The following is a 12,231-nucleotide window of genomic DNA, read 5'->3' on the forward strand; positions in this document are numbered from 1 at the left end:
CTATTTGTACGCCAAATCACAACAACAGTCGCCTCAAAATGCTTTATATTGTAAGGTAGACCCTACAATGATGCATGCAGAGAAAAAACCAACAATCATATGACCCCCTATCAGCAAGTACTTTGGCGACAGTGAGAAGGAAAAACTCCCTTTCAACAGGAAGAAACCTCTGGCAGAATAAGGCTTAGGGAGGGATAAGAGAAGGAAGACAAAAAATGTAATAATAATTAAGATGTGAACCAAAACACTGGATTACCAAAGCTGAACTTCATTACAAGGTCAAAAATAAAGTAATATCAGAAACTGTAGACTGAAAATCACAAGAACCAAGGTTCAGAATGGGATACCAATAGAATCATGTAAAAAGGAAATCCCAGTTTTTAACATATACACACAGAGATCAAAATGTCATAAATCTTAAAAAAAACAAAAACAAACCAAAACACACTAAACTTTTTTAAATAGTGAAAACAGCTGTCAGTGTATGGAGACAGTGAACCAAAATACTAACTCTGCAGTCTGACAAAACAATTAGCCTAAAAAGGCTATAAAGCTCATGGGAGCTGGGAGGAAATGCATAATTGTTTGTGGGTTTGTCAGAGCGACCCAAAAAACATGTTCCATTGTTAATCTGAAAATACTGATTATAGCCATTTCAACCTGAACTGTGCTTTCTGATGCTTTATAAAATGCTTATTAAACCAGTAAAGAGCAGTGACATATTTTGGTTTAGTTTAAGCAGTAACAGTAATTTCTGGTCTTGTGTGGGTTGATAGAGATAGAAATGCAATGAATTACTGGGTTGAGTGGGTGGATGGGGACACAAGTGATGGGGTCTGTCTCAGGTTGAATGTTTGCCTGGTAAGTCTTTTCACAAAAGGTTATAAAAATTAACTGTCAGTGTATGCGCTCCCTGGCATTTGCAATTCTTCAAACGCCTCATTTACCATTGGAGACTTTATAAAATGTGTGAGCTTTGTCTTGCTGCCTCTGGGGGGCGAAGATAAGTCTTGACAGAGTATATGTTTGAGAGTGTGCCTTTTTTTTCTGAAAGCTTCCTCTGGGTAACTTAAGTAAATCTTGAAGCACTTATAAGCACATGCACACTCACCCGCACATGTGCATGCATACCCACGTAGGCATTTGATGTATCAGCTTTTTGCTTTCACAGCTTCTCCAGTGCTTTTGGCAGAAGATTCTTGAACTGAAGGGCTATAAAGCGAAAATATATAGACATTTTATATTCACACATCAGTTGGGCTTGATAAAGAAATAAGATGAAGCCATGCATTTCAAACCACCATGCAAGCAGACGGGGGCCACTTTCCCCCTCCCTCATGCAGACAAGCTGATAGTGATCTGATGGCAAACTTACAGACAATTGCTTGGCACGACTGAAGAGATTGAGGAAACAAGGCCCCTGTTCCTTGGGAATGCATGAAGTGACTGAAGGTGGAGAGATAGAGATTGAAATCAAGCATGTGTCATGCCATGCCTTTTCATCAGCACTGTGTGAAGCTCTTCTTCAGGGAGCCTATCCAAGATTTGGAAGGTTATAAAAGGAAAAAAAGATTATCACAGAGTAGCAATGTGGCATAGCAATGTCCTCATACAACCATATGCAAGGAGAACAACCTTAAACCATAAAATATAACCTTAAATTGGAACTATTTTGTTTTTTCACTTGTGAGTAATTTGTGCAAGCAAGCAGAAAAACTTGAATGTATTTATTCCTACTTAATAGTAATTTAAAATTAAATATGAATATTTAACATTAATATTAATTTGTTACATTCTTTTGCACTACTCCATAACATGTGACCAGTAACCAGATTACACTTTTCACTATTAAATTCAGCTAATACATTACACAAAGGTTCTTCAATTATCTGCATGTTGGAAGGATAGAGGAGAAAAACATCAAACAAACATGCTTTTTGTCTACCTGTGCTCTTACACTACAGTCATCTAATTTCAGCTCATCTGTGGAAGAGGAAAATAGTGGCGTGGTCATTACATTTATCTTTATTAACCAAAAAGACGAGAGACAAGTGTATTATACTGCTAACTAACTAAATAACTGCTAAATAGACCCTGTGCACGAGAAAATGCTAACTTCCTGGTTTGAGACCGGATGTGGGGTTGTATATTTCCGGTAGCTTTACTTTGCGGTCAATCGCTACTGCGGATCAGGTAGCGAAACTCGAAAACGGAAAGATCGCGTTAAGTTACAAAGAGGAGAAGGTGGGAACACTCACCACTGTTGTGTCATAAAAAATCTAATGATTAGTTTTGACGTTTAAAGAGTTTAGATCGATCAGTTGTTTACATCACTCAACACAAGCAGAACTGCATTACAGAATCAGAAGACACATCGTCCACATTCAGAAGCACATCTCTGTATAGTGACAGTTATTATGATTTAAACAGGAAAATGTTCAGCATTCAAACTATAGGTGAAGAATAGTCAAACCAGATGTTTCCCCCGTTATGTTGATATCAGCTAGTCAAGTACACACCTACACAGCATGTTAACAAACCGTGAAAAAAAAGCCACACAAAAAATGAATGATTGCTGGTAAGGGTTTCTATACATTAGTATTTACGAAGGGTATGTTGTGACTTACCTTCAAAATTACAGTGGTCCCTCGCTATAACACGGTTCACCTTTCAACCCCGATGTTTCGCAGATTTTTAGTGCAAGTTTGCATGTTTTATTTTATGTCACATTGTGTCCTGCGTCCTGATCGCTGCAGACGATCTCCTCCGTGACGTCTCTCCTGTACAGTACAGAATCGCTGCATCGATCGCTAGCAGTGTGACTCTTATTTTTAGAACATAACACCTGTGATAAACGAGGGGCAGCTGTTTACAGATACTGAGAAATATAACATTTGAATCCCTTTTCTCTTTTGCTGTGAGGCGGGGGGGTAACATCGACAAGTCGATGAACAGCATTTACAGATATATTGGGTAAATGCCCAAGACATCTATAGAAATGTAAATCGCTGCTTGATTCATTCATTTGCTTAACTTGTTTTGGACCGTAAACAGGGCGCGAATAGGACACCGGAAACAATGCTCCCCACAAGAGTTTCCGCACCGGAAGTAGCATATGCTAACGTGCACATAGTCTATAGCATGCTAACACAAAGCTAGCCTAGAAGTCAGAGCGGCACTAAAGCTCAGCGCATCCCAACCCCAGTCTAACAGCCTGACGCTGAACTTTATCAGGTAACAAAGGCAGTGATGAACACAGTAGTGTTCCTCAATGTTTGGTCTCCTTTGCTTCTGTCCCAACTGTTGAGAGGGCCCAGTTGTTTTTAGGGTATTAGGAAGTGAGCACAAAGGATGGGAATTCACTCTTGTTGTTTCTTTTTTTAAATCTGTGGGTAAATAGATGGTAAATACCTTTTTCCCCCTCTTTTTTTTCTGTCTTTTTTCTCTTTTCCACATGTATAATTGTTAATGTACGTAATGACTTTAAATGTATATGATTCCCTTTGTTTTTGTGGTTTGTTCTGTTTTGTTTTTGTGTTTGTGCTGATAATGAATAAAAACTGTTGAATCATGTGGGAAAAAAAGGCAGTGATGAGCAATCAAGTTACAGCCTCCCTTTCTACCTGTTCATGTTTCTAAAATAGGATCATCATGATGATACTTTAAAGTCTCTTTGAGCTTTGCTTTATGGTGTCAGCTTTGTGTTCGCGTACAACTACTAAAAAAAGATCCACATTAGGATAGTGATTTGTGTTGGTGTGTGGAACTGTACCATAAGGTTTGTGTTGTTAACTGGTAATTGTGAGACATTGCATTTCAGGTCATTTTACAGAGTAACAAGAAAGAAATGTAACAAGTAAGTCACAAATTACTTTTCTCTGGTGAGTATTAAACCTGCTGAAGGTATAAATAACACGTTACAGTCCGGCTTCCCAAAACAGTTCCCAATCCTAGTTGGAACACAAATACAGCCTTTCTTTAAGTGGTTAAGCCAAAGCTGAAGTGCTGAACCCTAAGCTGAATGCAAAGCAGAGTTGAAGCCCAAAAAGTACTGGTAGAAATGGAGGCTAAAATGGTACAAGCCTGACTTGAAGATCAGGCTCTGGCTACTGGGCTGGTATCAGTATACATTGAGCTTTAACATCACTCTGGCTGCTTTTCTAGCTTTGTGTTAGCATGCTGTCTGTGGAGATACAAAAAGCTGATGTTGTGTTGGTAGTATACTTCAGTTGTTTCTTTCCTGATTGCAGTTTGCACTTTAGCACTCGGCTCTCGTCCTTTTGTGCAATAAAGGTAAAAGATCTAAAATTCCTCAGAAATTTTCTGTGGACTACTGTGGACCATTAGACCATTTCCCACCTCACTTATTATTGTATGATATTTACGTAACAATATTAAAATGCATTGAGATGACTGTTGTTGTGATTTGGGGTTATATAAATAAAACTGAAGTGAAACTGCTCAAGATAAAGTTACTTCATCTAATCACTCTCCTCTTCAAATCCTACATTCTTATTTTTGACACAAGATTAACCATTTATAATAATAAACTGGAAAAACACTTGGAAATCAAAGGGTTTCACAAAAGCCACCATTTGGCCCAACATTAAAAACAGGAGTATAATCAAATAAAATGCCTATTAAGATTTTCAAGCACTTTCACGTTCTGTAACAGCAGGTGTCTTCTTTGTAGGCAGCCCTTTGTGTGGAGGTTTTTGGGAGATTTTTCACTAAGATATCATTGTAAATCAACAGTTGCTTGTTTAAGTGGAAAGGTATAAAGTTGGTCTCTACTAAAGTTTAAAATCCTTCCTTTTTTTTTAGTAATTTTGAGATAAACAGACAAAAACATACCCATGTTGGCAGGGATGAATTAGATTAAATTACCAGTTGTTGTAAAAAAAAACAATTGATTGCTTTCACTTGTCTGATGAGCCTATTTGCAATAATTACATATTGATCTGTGAAGGGATCACACCTTCCCTTCAATTTCTCCAGTTAGGTTATGGATTTGTTGGTTTGCTAGAAACATACAAAATAACTCCAACCTGGGTTAAAAGCTCTTAGTGCCCACTTTTCAAGCTGTGTACTGATACAATTTACATTACCAACCATTAACACAGATTGAATGCACCGCACTTTGTACCAGAGGAGCTGTAGTAGAGACATTATCATGAAGGGGCCTCTATTCTGGAAGGTAGCCATCAGTACAGAAGGCAGGGGAGGAAAATTAGATGAAGGAAATAATCTGAAGGGCAAATATGGAGACTGTGATAAATATTTATATGTTGCTGTTATGTACCTATGGCTCAGAGAAAAAATATAAATCTAAACAGCATTCAGAAACCCCCACTGAATTCTACCTGCATTGAAAAAAAAAAATCCCACAGAAATTGGTGGGGAATAAATAAGCAGAATCAAACCTTTTCTGTATTTAGTCAATATTCCTTTCAGCAGTCTGGCTTCTTGTGAGAGAGGGAGGATGAAAAATGCATCACGAGAGTTTACTGCCCCCAGCCTGACTGTTCAACCCCTCTGCCACGGCTAACAGAATGCATTGCCCCATCTGGTGATTCTGAACATATAATGATTTTTTTCGTGCAAAATAACTGCAAATATTAAGAAGCTGCTCTAACATGCCTTTTAGCACTAACCTAAACTATTAGTCACTACCCCTGCCCCAAACCCCCCCAAAACAAAACAAAAAATAAACAAAAAAGACCAAAAACCAAAAAACCAAACCTAAAAGTAGTTTTGAAAAGGGCAGGCTACTTTGACATTAGGTGCAGGTTTTAATTGTTATCTCCTGGCCTTGTATTCAATAGTTAAATACAGAAAATATGTACAGGATGATAGCCTGTGCAAACTATGAGCTGGATATGAGATGTAAAATACTGATTTCCATCTGACACTCACTCCTATTTTATGAGGATAGCTGTGATGAATTCCTTTAAAGCCACAACACTAGGGACTAGGGAGAAGTTTTTTTATGGGTTTAATTCCAACCTCGGCTCTGAAACTGATTGTAGATTCAAATTGTGAAAATAGGAAGAATTAGAATCAAACTTAATTTAATATTGAATAAAGATAAAGACTCATGGGCTTACAGATGCCATTAGACAGTCCTATGGAGTACAAATGCTACCAAATCAACAGGAAGGAACATGTTTGTCCCTTTTCCCACTGTTTAAATACACATGGAGGTGATTTTTTTTCAGCTGTGAATTAGTGATATCTAAAGCAGATCTTATCTCTATATCAATCTCCCCTTGTACTCCACTGACACTTTTGCAATAAGGTTTTAGGGGAGGACAGATGGAGGTTTTCCAGAACTGGACTGTGGCATTAAAGTGCTTAGAATCTGTTATGGTGCTTTTTTTTATTTATTTGATCAAATAAATCCAGTGGGTTAGCTAGATATCAATGCTTTCCAGGCCATCTGTCCTGCTCTGATTTCTCTGTTTCCTCTGCTTGCTGAACTACCTGCCTGGGTCTCAAGCAGAAACCATTTGAGGCGATGCACTGGTTGTCTCAGTTCTGTTTCATACCCGATTCTACATTCTGGCTCAAAGCAGTTGTAATGTGTGAGTACCATTGGTTAATGCATTACTAGAATTATAAACCAATTGCAAATCTCTCCAACTGTGTTGAAGTCTGATTATATTAGTGTTCCCATTTACTGACAAGCTTATACTACTATAATTCACGGTAATGTTCAGGAGTTACTATGCAGTCAGTACTCTATATTTTTTTTAGTCTTTCACCATCAACTTTTATTTACTTTACCCAGTTATTTTTCCACCTTGCTCTCATCTATTTTTTTTCCAATTCCTTCTCTCTTCTGGTTTGTCTAATCCACTTCATAGTATTTGAGCAAAGGGGAGTAAATTAATAGAATATGGCAACCAATTAGCATGACTCCAGTTGATTTGATGTTCCATTCATTTTCTTCCGCTAATCATGACTGATCATGGGGACAGCAGCCTAACCAGAAGAGGCCCAGACCTCCCTCTCCCTGGCCAACTCCTCCAGCTTGTCCAGGGGAACACCCAAGTATTCTCAGGCCAGCCAAGAGATATAATCTCTCCAATGTGTCCTGGGTCTATCTCCTCCGGGTCAGAAATACCTCACACAGGAGGCGCCCAGGATGCATCCTTGTAAGATGCCCAAACTACCTCAGCTGGCTCCTTTTTTGATGTGGAGGAACAGCGGCTCTCCTCTGAGCTCCTAAATGATGGCCAAACTCCTATACCTATCTGTAAGGGACACCAGCCACCCTTCGGAGAAAGCTTATTTCTGCCGCTTGTATCCACGATCTCGTTCTTTTGGTCACTACCCAGAGCTCATGACAATAGGTGAGGGTAGGGACTTAGATCAACCGGTAAATTGAAAGCTTTGCTTTTACGCTTTTTAGCTCTCTCTTCACCACAACGTACTGGTACAGCGTTTGCATCAATGCAACTGAATCTGTCCATTCACCTCTGGCTCCTTTCTCCCTAACTCATGTACAAGAACCTGAGATACTTAAAAAAAAAAAAAACCCACATCTTACAGTAAAAGAAAAGAAAACTTGCCCTTTGCTTGTTTCCTTAATTAAACCTTATGAATATCAAAGGCTTTCAGTCTTAGTGGAGAAATTTAAAACTTCCAAGTTTTTATTTTTAATCCTGAGAGGAGTAAATATTGCTTCAGACACTTCCAAAGTAAAACAACAACAGCAACCCCCCCCCCCCCAAAAAAAAAACAAAAAAACAAAAAAAAAACAAAACAAAAAACAACAAGACAAAAAATAACAAACCTAATTAGCTCATGGCTGTATATGCTAATGAATGACACTGAAGGTAGGGTCGCCAAGGATGACCATCAATGAAATGCCCCTTTAAGGATTAAGATGTTACAGAGCATGCCAAGAGTTTATAGCTAAAACTGACTTGAGGGTTAATGATTGGTATTTGATGCTGCTTCTGTGACCATGCTCCTCTGACTCCAATCAATAGTCATGTTAATAAGCGGCACAAATACTTGACACACAGGCCCCTCTCAGTGCTGGTTGAATTGCTGTATTGATCCTTGCACTCCGATTTTAATTCTAGCATTTCTTACAAAAGAAGCAAACTGCACAAGGCATTGACCCTGGCTGAGGGTGGCTGATGAGGGAGGGAATTAAATTTGTTTTGTTGGCGTTCAGTGACCGCTGGTGCTCGTTTCAGATGGAAGTGCCACAACAAAGATGGAAAGATTTTCAACAAAAGCGAGTCTCGGCACTTTTGTAAAAACAAAAGTTCCACTCGTAAAATTCTTTGAAGAACGTAATCACGCGGTGTTTTAACAAGGTAATGTTTAGGCCATTCTTTGGATCGGGTCCCAGGCAGCACAAACGACAAAGGACACCGCAGATGTGTCACAGGGAAACGAGTCTGACTGAGGAATGGAAGCCAGCGGAGGCTTGCTGCCTTTAATCAACTTGAGATGAGGCAAAAGGAAACCTTCATCAGCCTTTGCTGTGGGTGAGTAAGTCAGGTCATAAAGAAGGCCAGTTTGATCTTGATGAGCTTTTCAGGGCTTTGGCGAGATGAGTTTTCATGGCGCCTTGCAATCCTGAGAGGAATGCTTTCAGGTGACACTAATTGCTCCTCCACCCAGCTAGCTGTCATAAAGGAAGAAGAAGAAGTCTGTCTGGCAGAAGGTGAAGTCGTCTCCCCCCCCCACACAACTCTTTTAGTGCCATGATGAGAGTGGGGGGGTAGAGATGCATGCTTGAAAATATGAAGAGTAATCAGTAATGCATGAATTTAAATCTATGCAAAAAATGCAGTGTAGCAAATAAACCGAGGTGTCAAGGCCTGAGAGAAAATGAAGCTGATTTATCAAAAAGAAAGAATCTCATCTAATGAAATGGCTTCTAATGTCTGAGTAACTGAGCAAATAGAACAAAAAACAAAACCCCAGCATCCACTGTTTAACTTATCACTAAGGTGGTTGCATTTGGTAAACTCAAGAGCCAGCTCAAATTAAACACAAGGGACAATGAGTGAGTTATTGTATGCAGCTTCTGGCTCCTGCACATTCTCATTAACATTCAGCATTTGCTTATTGGTAAGAATCCATTGTTTTAGACAGCAGGGCAAACAGGACATGGCCTTGACTGTTTTATGTAGAGGTGAATGTTCAATTAAGATAACGTTTTTATATAATGAGCACTACAACTCCTTTTTTTTTTTTTTTTTTTTGCTTGCACAAATCTATCCAGAGATACACGAAAACTGCCAACTGGATGAGCCAAAAATTATTCAAATGGCAGTGGTTGTGATGGTGGTTGTGGTGGGGGAGGCACAAGCAAGGAAGCAAGGTAGACACATTTCTGGTATGTTCCAGTTTATAAGCCAGGGGATTTTATCATAGTAATTATGATACTGCAGCTGGTGAGTCCAGTGGCTGTTGATTTATTGCCCCCAGCGGCAGGGTCATTTAATTTCCATGTATGGCGGTATCATTTTGATTACATACAGCTCATTTCTGCATAAGCAATAGCTCCTGTGAGTCAGTGTAAATGTTCATTACTTTTTGCCACCAGATGTTTTCAACAATAAAATATCAGTGAGAGCAAGCCTCTGTGGACAGTTAACTCATTTTGCAGATAAATGAATAAATTAGTGAACAATGCCCATATCTCACGTGTATGAAGTCAGATTGGTTTGATATAGTGTCTATTTTAGGACACCAGGAGAAACATTTGGGTTTTGTCCAAACTGCATTTGTACTTTACATTTTTAAACATAAATATCAAAGTTTGAAATAACTCCTGGCTTTATAATATGGATTATTTAGTTTATATTTAGTATTAGATTAACTGTACAGTATGACGCAATCACTGCATGAACTCTGTGTTTGGCTGTTTTCTGTTCAAATGTGATAACACCCCTACACACTGTTGACGCACACAATAGTACAGTTCAAAGAAAGCTCCTTGTCCTACAGGGCTACACAGCAAGATCAAGGTGTTCAGTCCTACAAATATCATTGTCTTTTTGAACGTTATAATGGACATTTTCTTTCATAGTTAGTATTCCAAGTGCAATTCTAGGCCTCACAATTGTACTGTAGCCTTGCAGGATAGTGTGTTCATTACAGTGGTTTGATTGAAAGGACACAGGGTAGAGGAGAGGGGTGACCTTCTCTTCTCTAGTCCTCTCATTTTGATTTGTCTCTGGAAAAATATTGGACCAAGGGTTGGGAGAAAGATAATGCTACTAGAGAAAGTGCACCTTATCCAAGGTCGGTGTTGCATTTCTTTTATTGCCCTGAGCTTATTTCATGAAAAAAAGAAAGAAAAAAAGAAAAAGAAAGATATTCTGTCCTCTCTCAACATAATTCTGAAAATGGAACACCATACTGTATAGATGGCATCCTGTGATAATGATGTGGTTGGTGCAGAAGTGTGCTTGGTCAGCCAAATCCCTGGCCACACAAATGTGTCTGCTGAGGCAGGGATTCCAGCTAGGACTTACCATAATACTGCTCTCATTACAGTCCAGAGGAACACGCATGTGTGTGTGCTCTTCCACACACACACATACACTTGTATGTGTGTGTGTGGTGAATGTGTGTGTGAGTGTGAGTGTGAGTGAGACAGTGAGTCCCTGTGGGCATTTGGCTGTAGCACTGGAGAAGATAAGGTAGTCTGATGTCTCCTGACATGGTCAATGATTCATAATTGAGGCAGGACAGCTGTTGCTGGGTGCACTGACAGGTCCCAGGGTGGATGACAGATGATAGGGCCCTCTGGGGCTGAGCTATCTATCAGTCCAAATGTTCTCTGTCCACTATCTGCTCACCTATCCTTCATAAGCCTCCCTGATATATGTAAACCAAGTAGTCACAGATCCGCAATCTTGTTCTGCTCACTGAATATGATAAGTTGTTGCAGTATCAAAGACTACTGTCGATACCGTATCCAAGGTGGACATCAAATAATTAAGAATCCAATTTACAATCAAATTATCTTCTGTGTTTCAGTGAATTCAAATGCTGTTTTTAAACAAAGCCACAAAAAGCTCTTAAGTGAATATTAAAAATGACAAAAATAAAATTTTTTAATATTTAATGTTCTGCACCATAGACAAAGCAACATTTATAAATCAGAGCTTTTCTAGCAGGTCCACCACAAGCCCATGATAGTGAGAGTAAGTATGCTACGAAAGTGTTTGTTTCATTGTGCTCTGGAAGCCACTATATGGATGTCTCCTCTGTTAAGACACTTTTATTGTGAGTTGCAATAAAGGTGTCACAGCAAGTGTTAATCTTTTTTTAAGGCATCAACATCAAACGTCTGAAAGCCAGGACAAAACACATTGGTGACAAAAAAATGATGCACTAAAGTAAACCAGTGGGATTATGTAATGTTTTACACTGTACAGTATATACTAGAGGGTTTTTTTTCTCATTTCAGAAGGAAATTATTGTATTTATAGCACAGAAAGACTTCTTATCTCACAGAGTGAACTTTACATTTTGCATGTGCTTTTACCTGGAACAACTGTGCATCTGGGAATCGCCACTATCTGATTAGTAACTACAAATTAATTATAGTTTCCTCAATAACTGTAACTGCACAATTAAATGTACATAATAACACAATGCAGTTAAGATGACATCATTCACATCTGTTTTCTACGGCTCTCATTTGCTAAATTTGACAGGCTAAATTGCAATTCCACATTGACTACGTTTCAGTCTCATTCTTTGAATATATCAGTGTGACTGTTAAAATCAAGGAGAATTACTGTGCTCTCCTGTGAGCCTGTAGGGAGAATTATTAGGTTATAAAACAGTCAAATAACCTAAATAATCTGATTTCCAAAAACACTGTGCCCACAGCCTTGTCATTCTCATTACCCTTGAGGAATTGAGAATCTGATTCTAAAGTCACGTTTCATTCTTTTATTACTCACTGTGACACTCCTATTTAAGGCACATGCAACTATGCAACTCCAAAAAAAAAAGCATCTTGGCATCTTTGACCTGATGACTGACTGCTTGTTGTGCACCTTGTATCCCAGAAAACCTTCAGAGATTGGGTTTAAATCTGGCATTGATTAAAAAAAATCAAATCAAAGTGGCTGATCTCATGGATAATTCCGGAAGAAGTCACCTCTAAGCTCAGGCTTGCAGCGTCCATCAGCCTCTCTGCAGTCATTGTCAGCACCTCCTCGACTGAGTGACAGTTTGTCT

At 38.9% G+C, this 12,231-nt stretch overlaps 1 protein-coding gene across 2 annotated transcripts in view; it reads left to right on the forward strand.

The window, feature by feature from the left end:
• LOC101482153 (seizure protein 6 homolog) overlaps nucleotides 1–12,231 on the forward strand; it is a 92,849-nt gene that overhangs the window by 51,017 nt on the left and 29,601 nt on the right. The gene's annotated exons all lie outside the window — the stretch shown is intronic.

The sequence above is a fragment of the Maylandia zebra genome, linkage group LG10, assembly GCF_041146795.1.
Source record: "Maylandia zebra isolate NMK-2024a linkage group LG10, Mzebra_GT3a, whole genome shotgun sequence".
Lineage (NCBI taxonomy): Eukaryota > Metazoa > Chordata > Actinopteri > Cichliformes > Cichlidae > Maylandia > Maylandia zebra.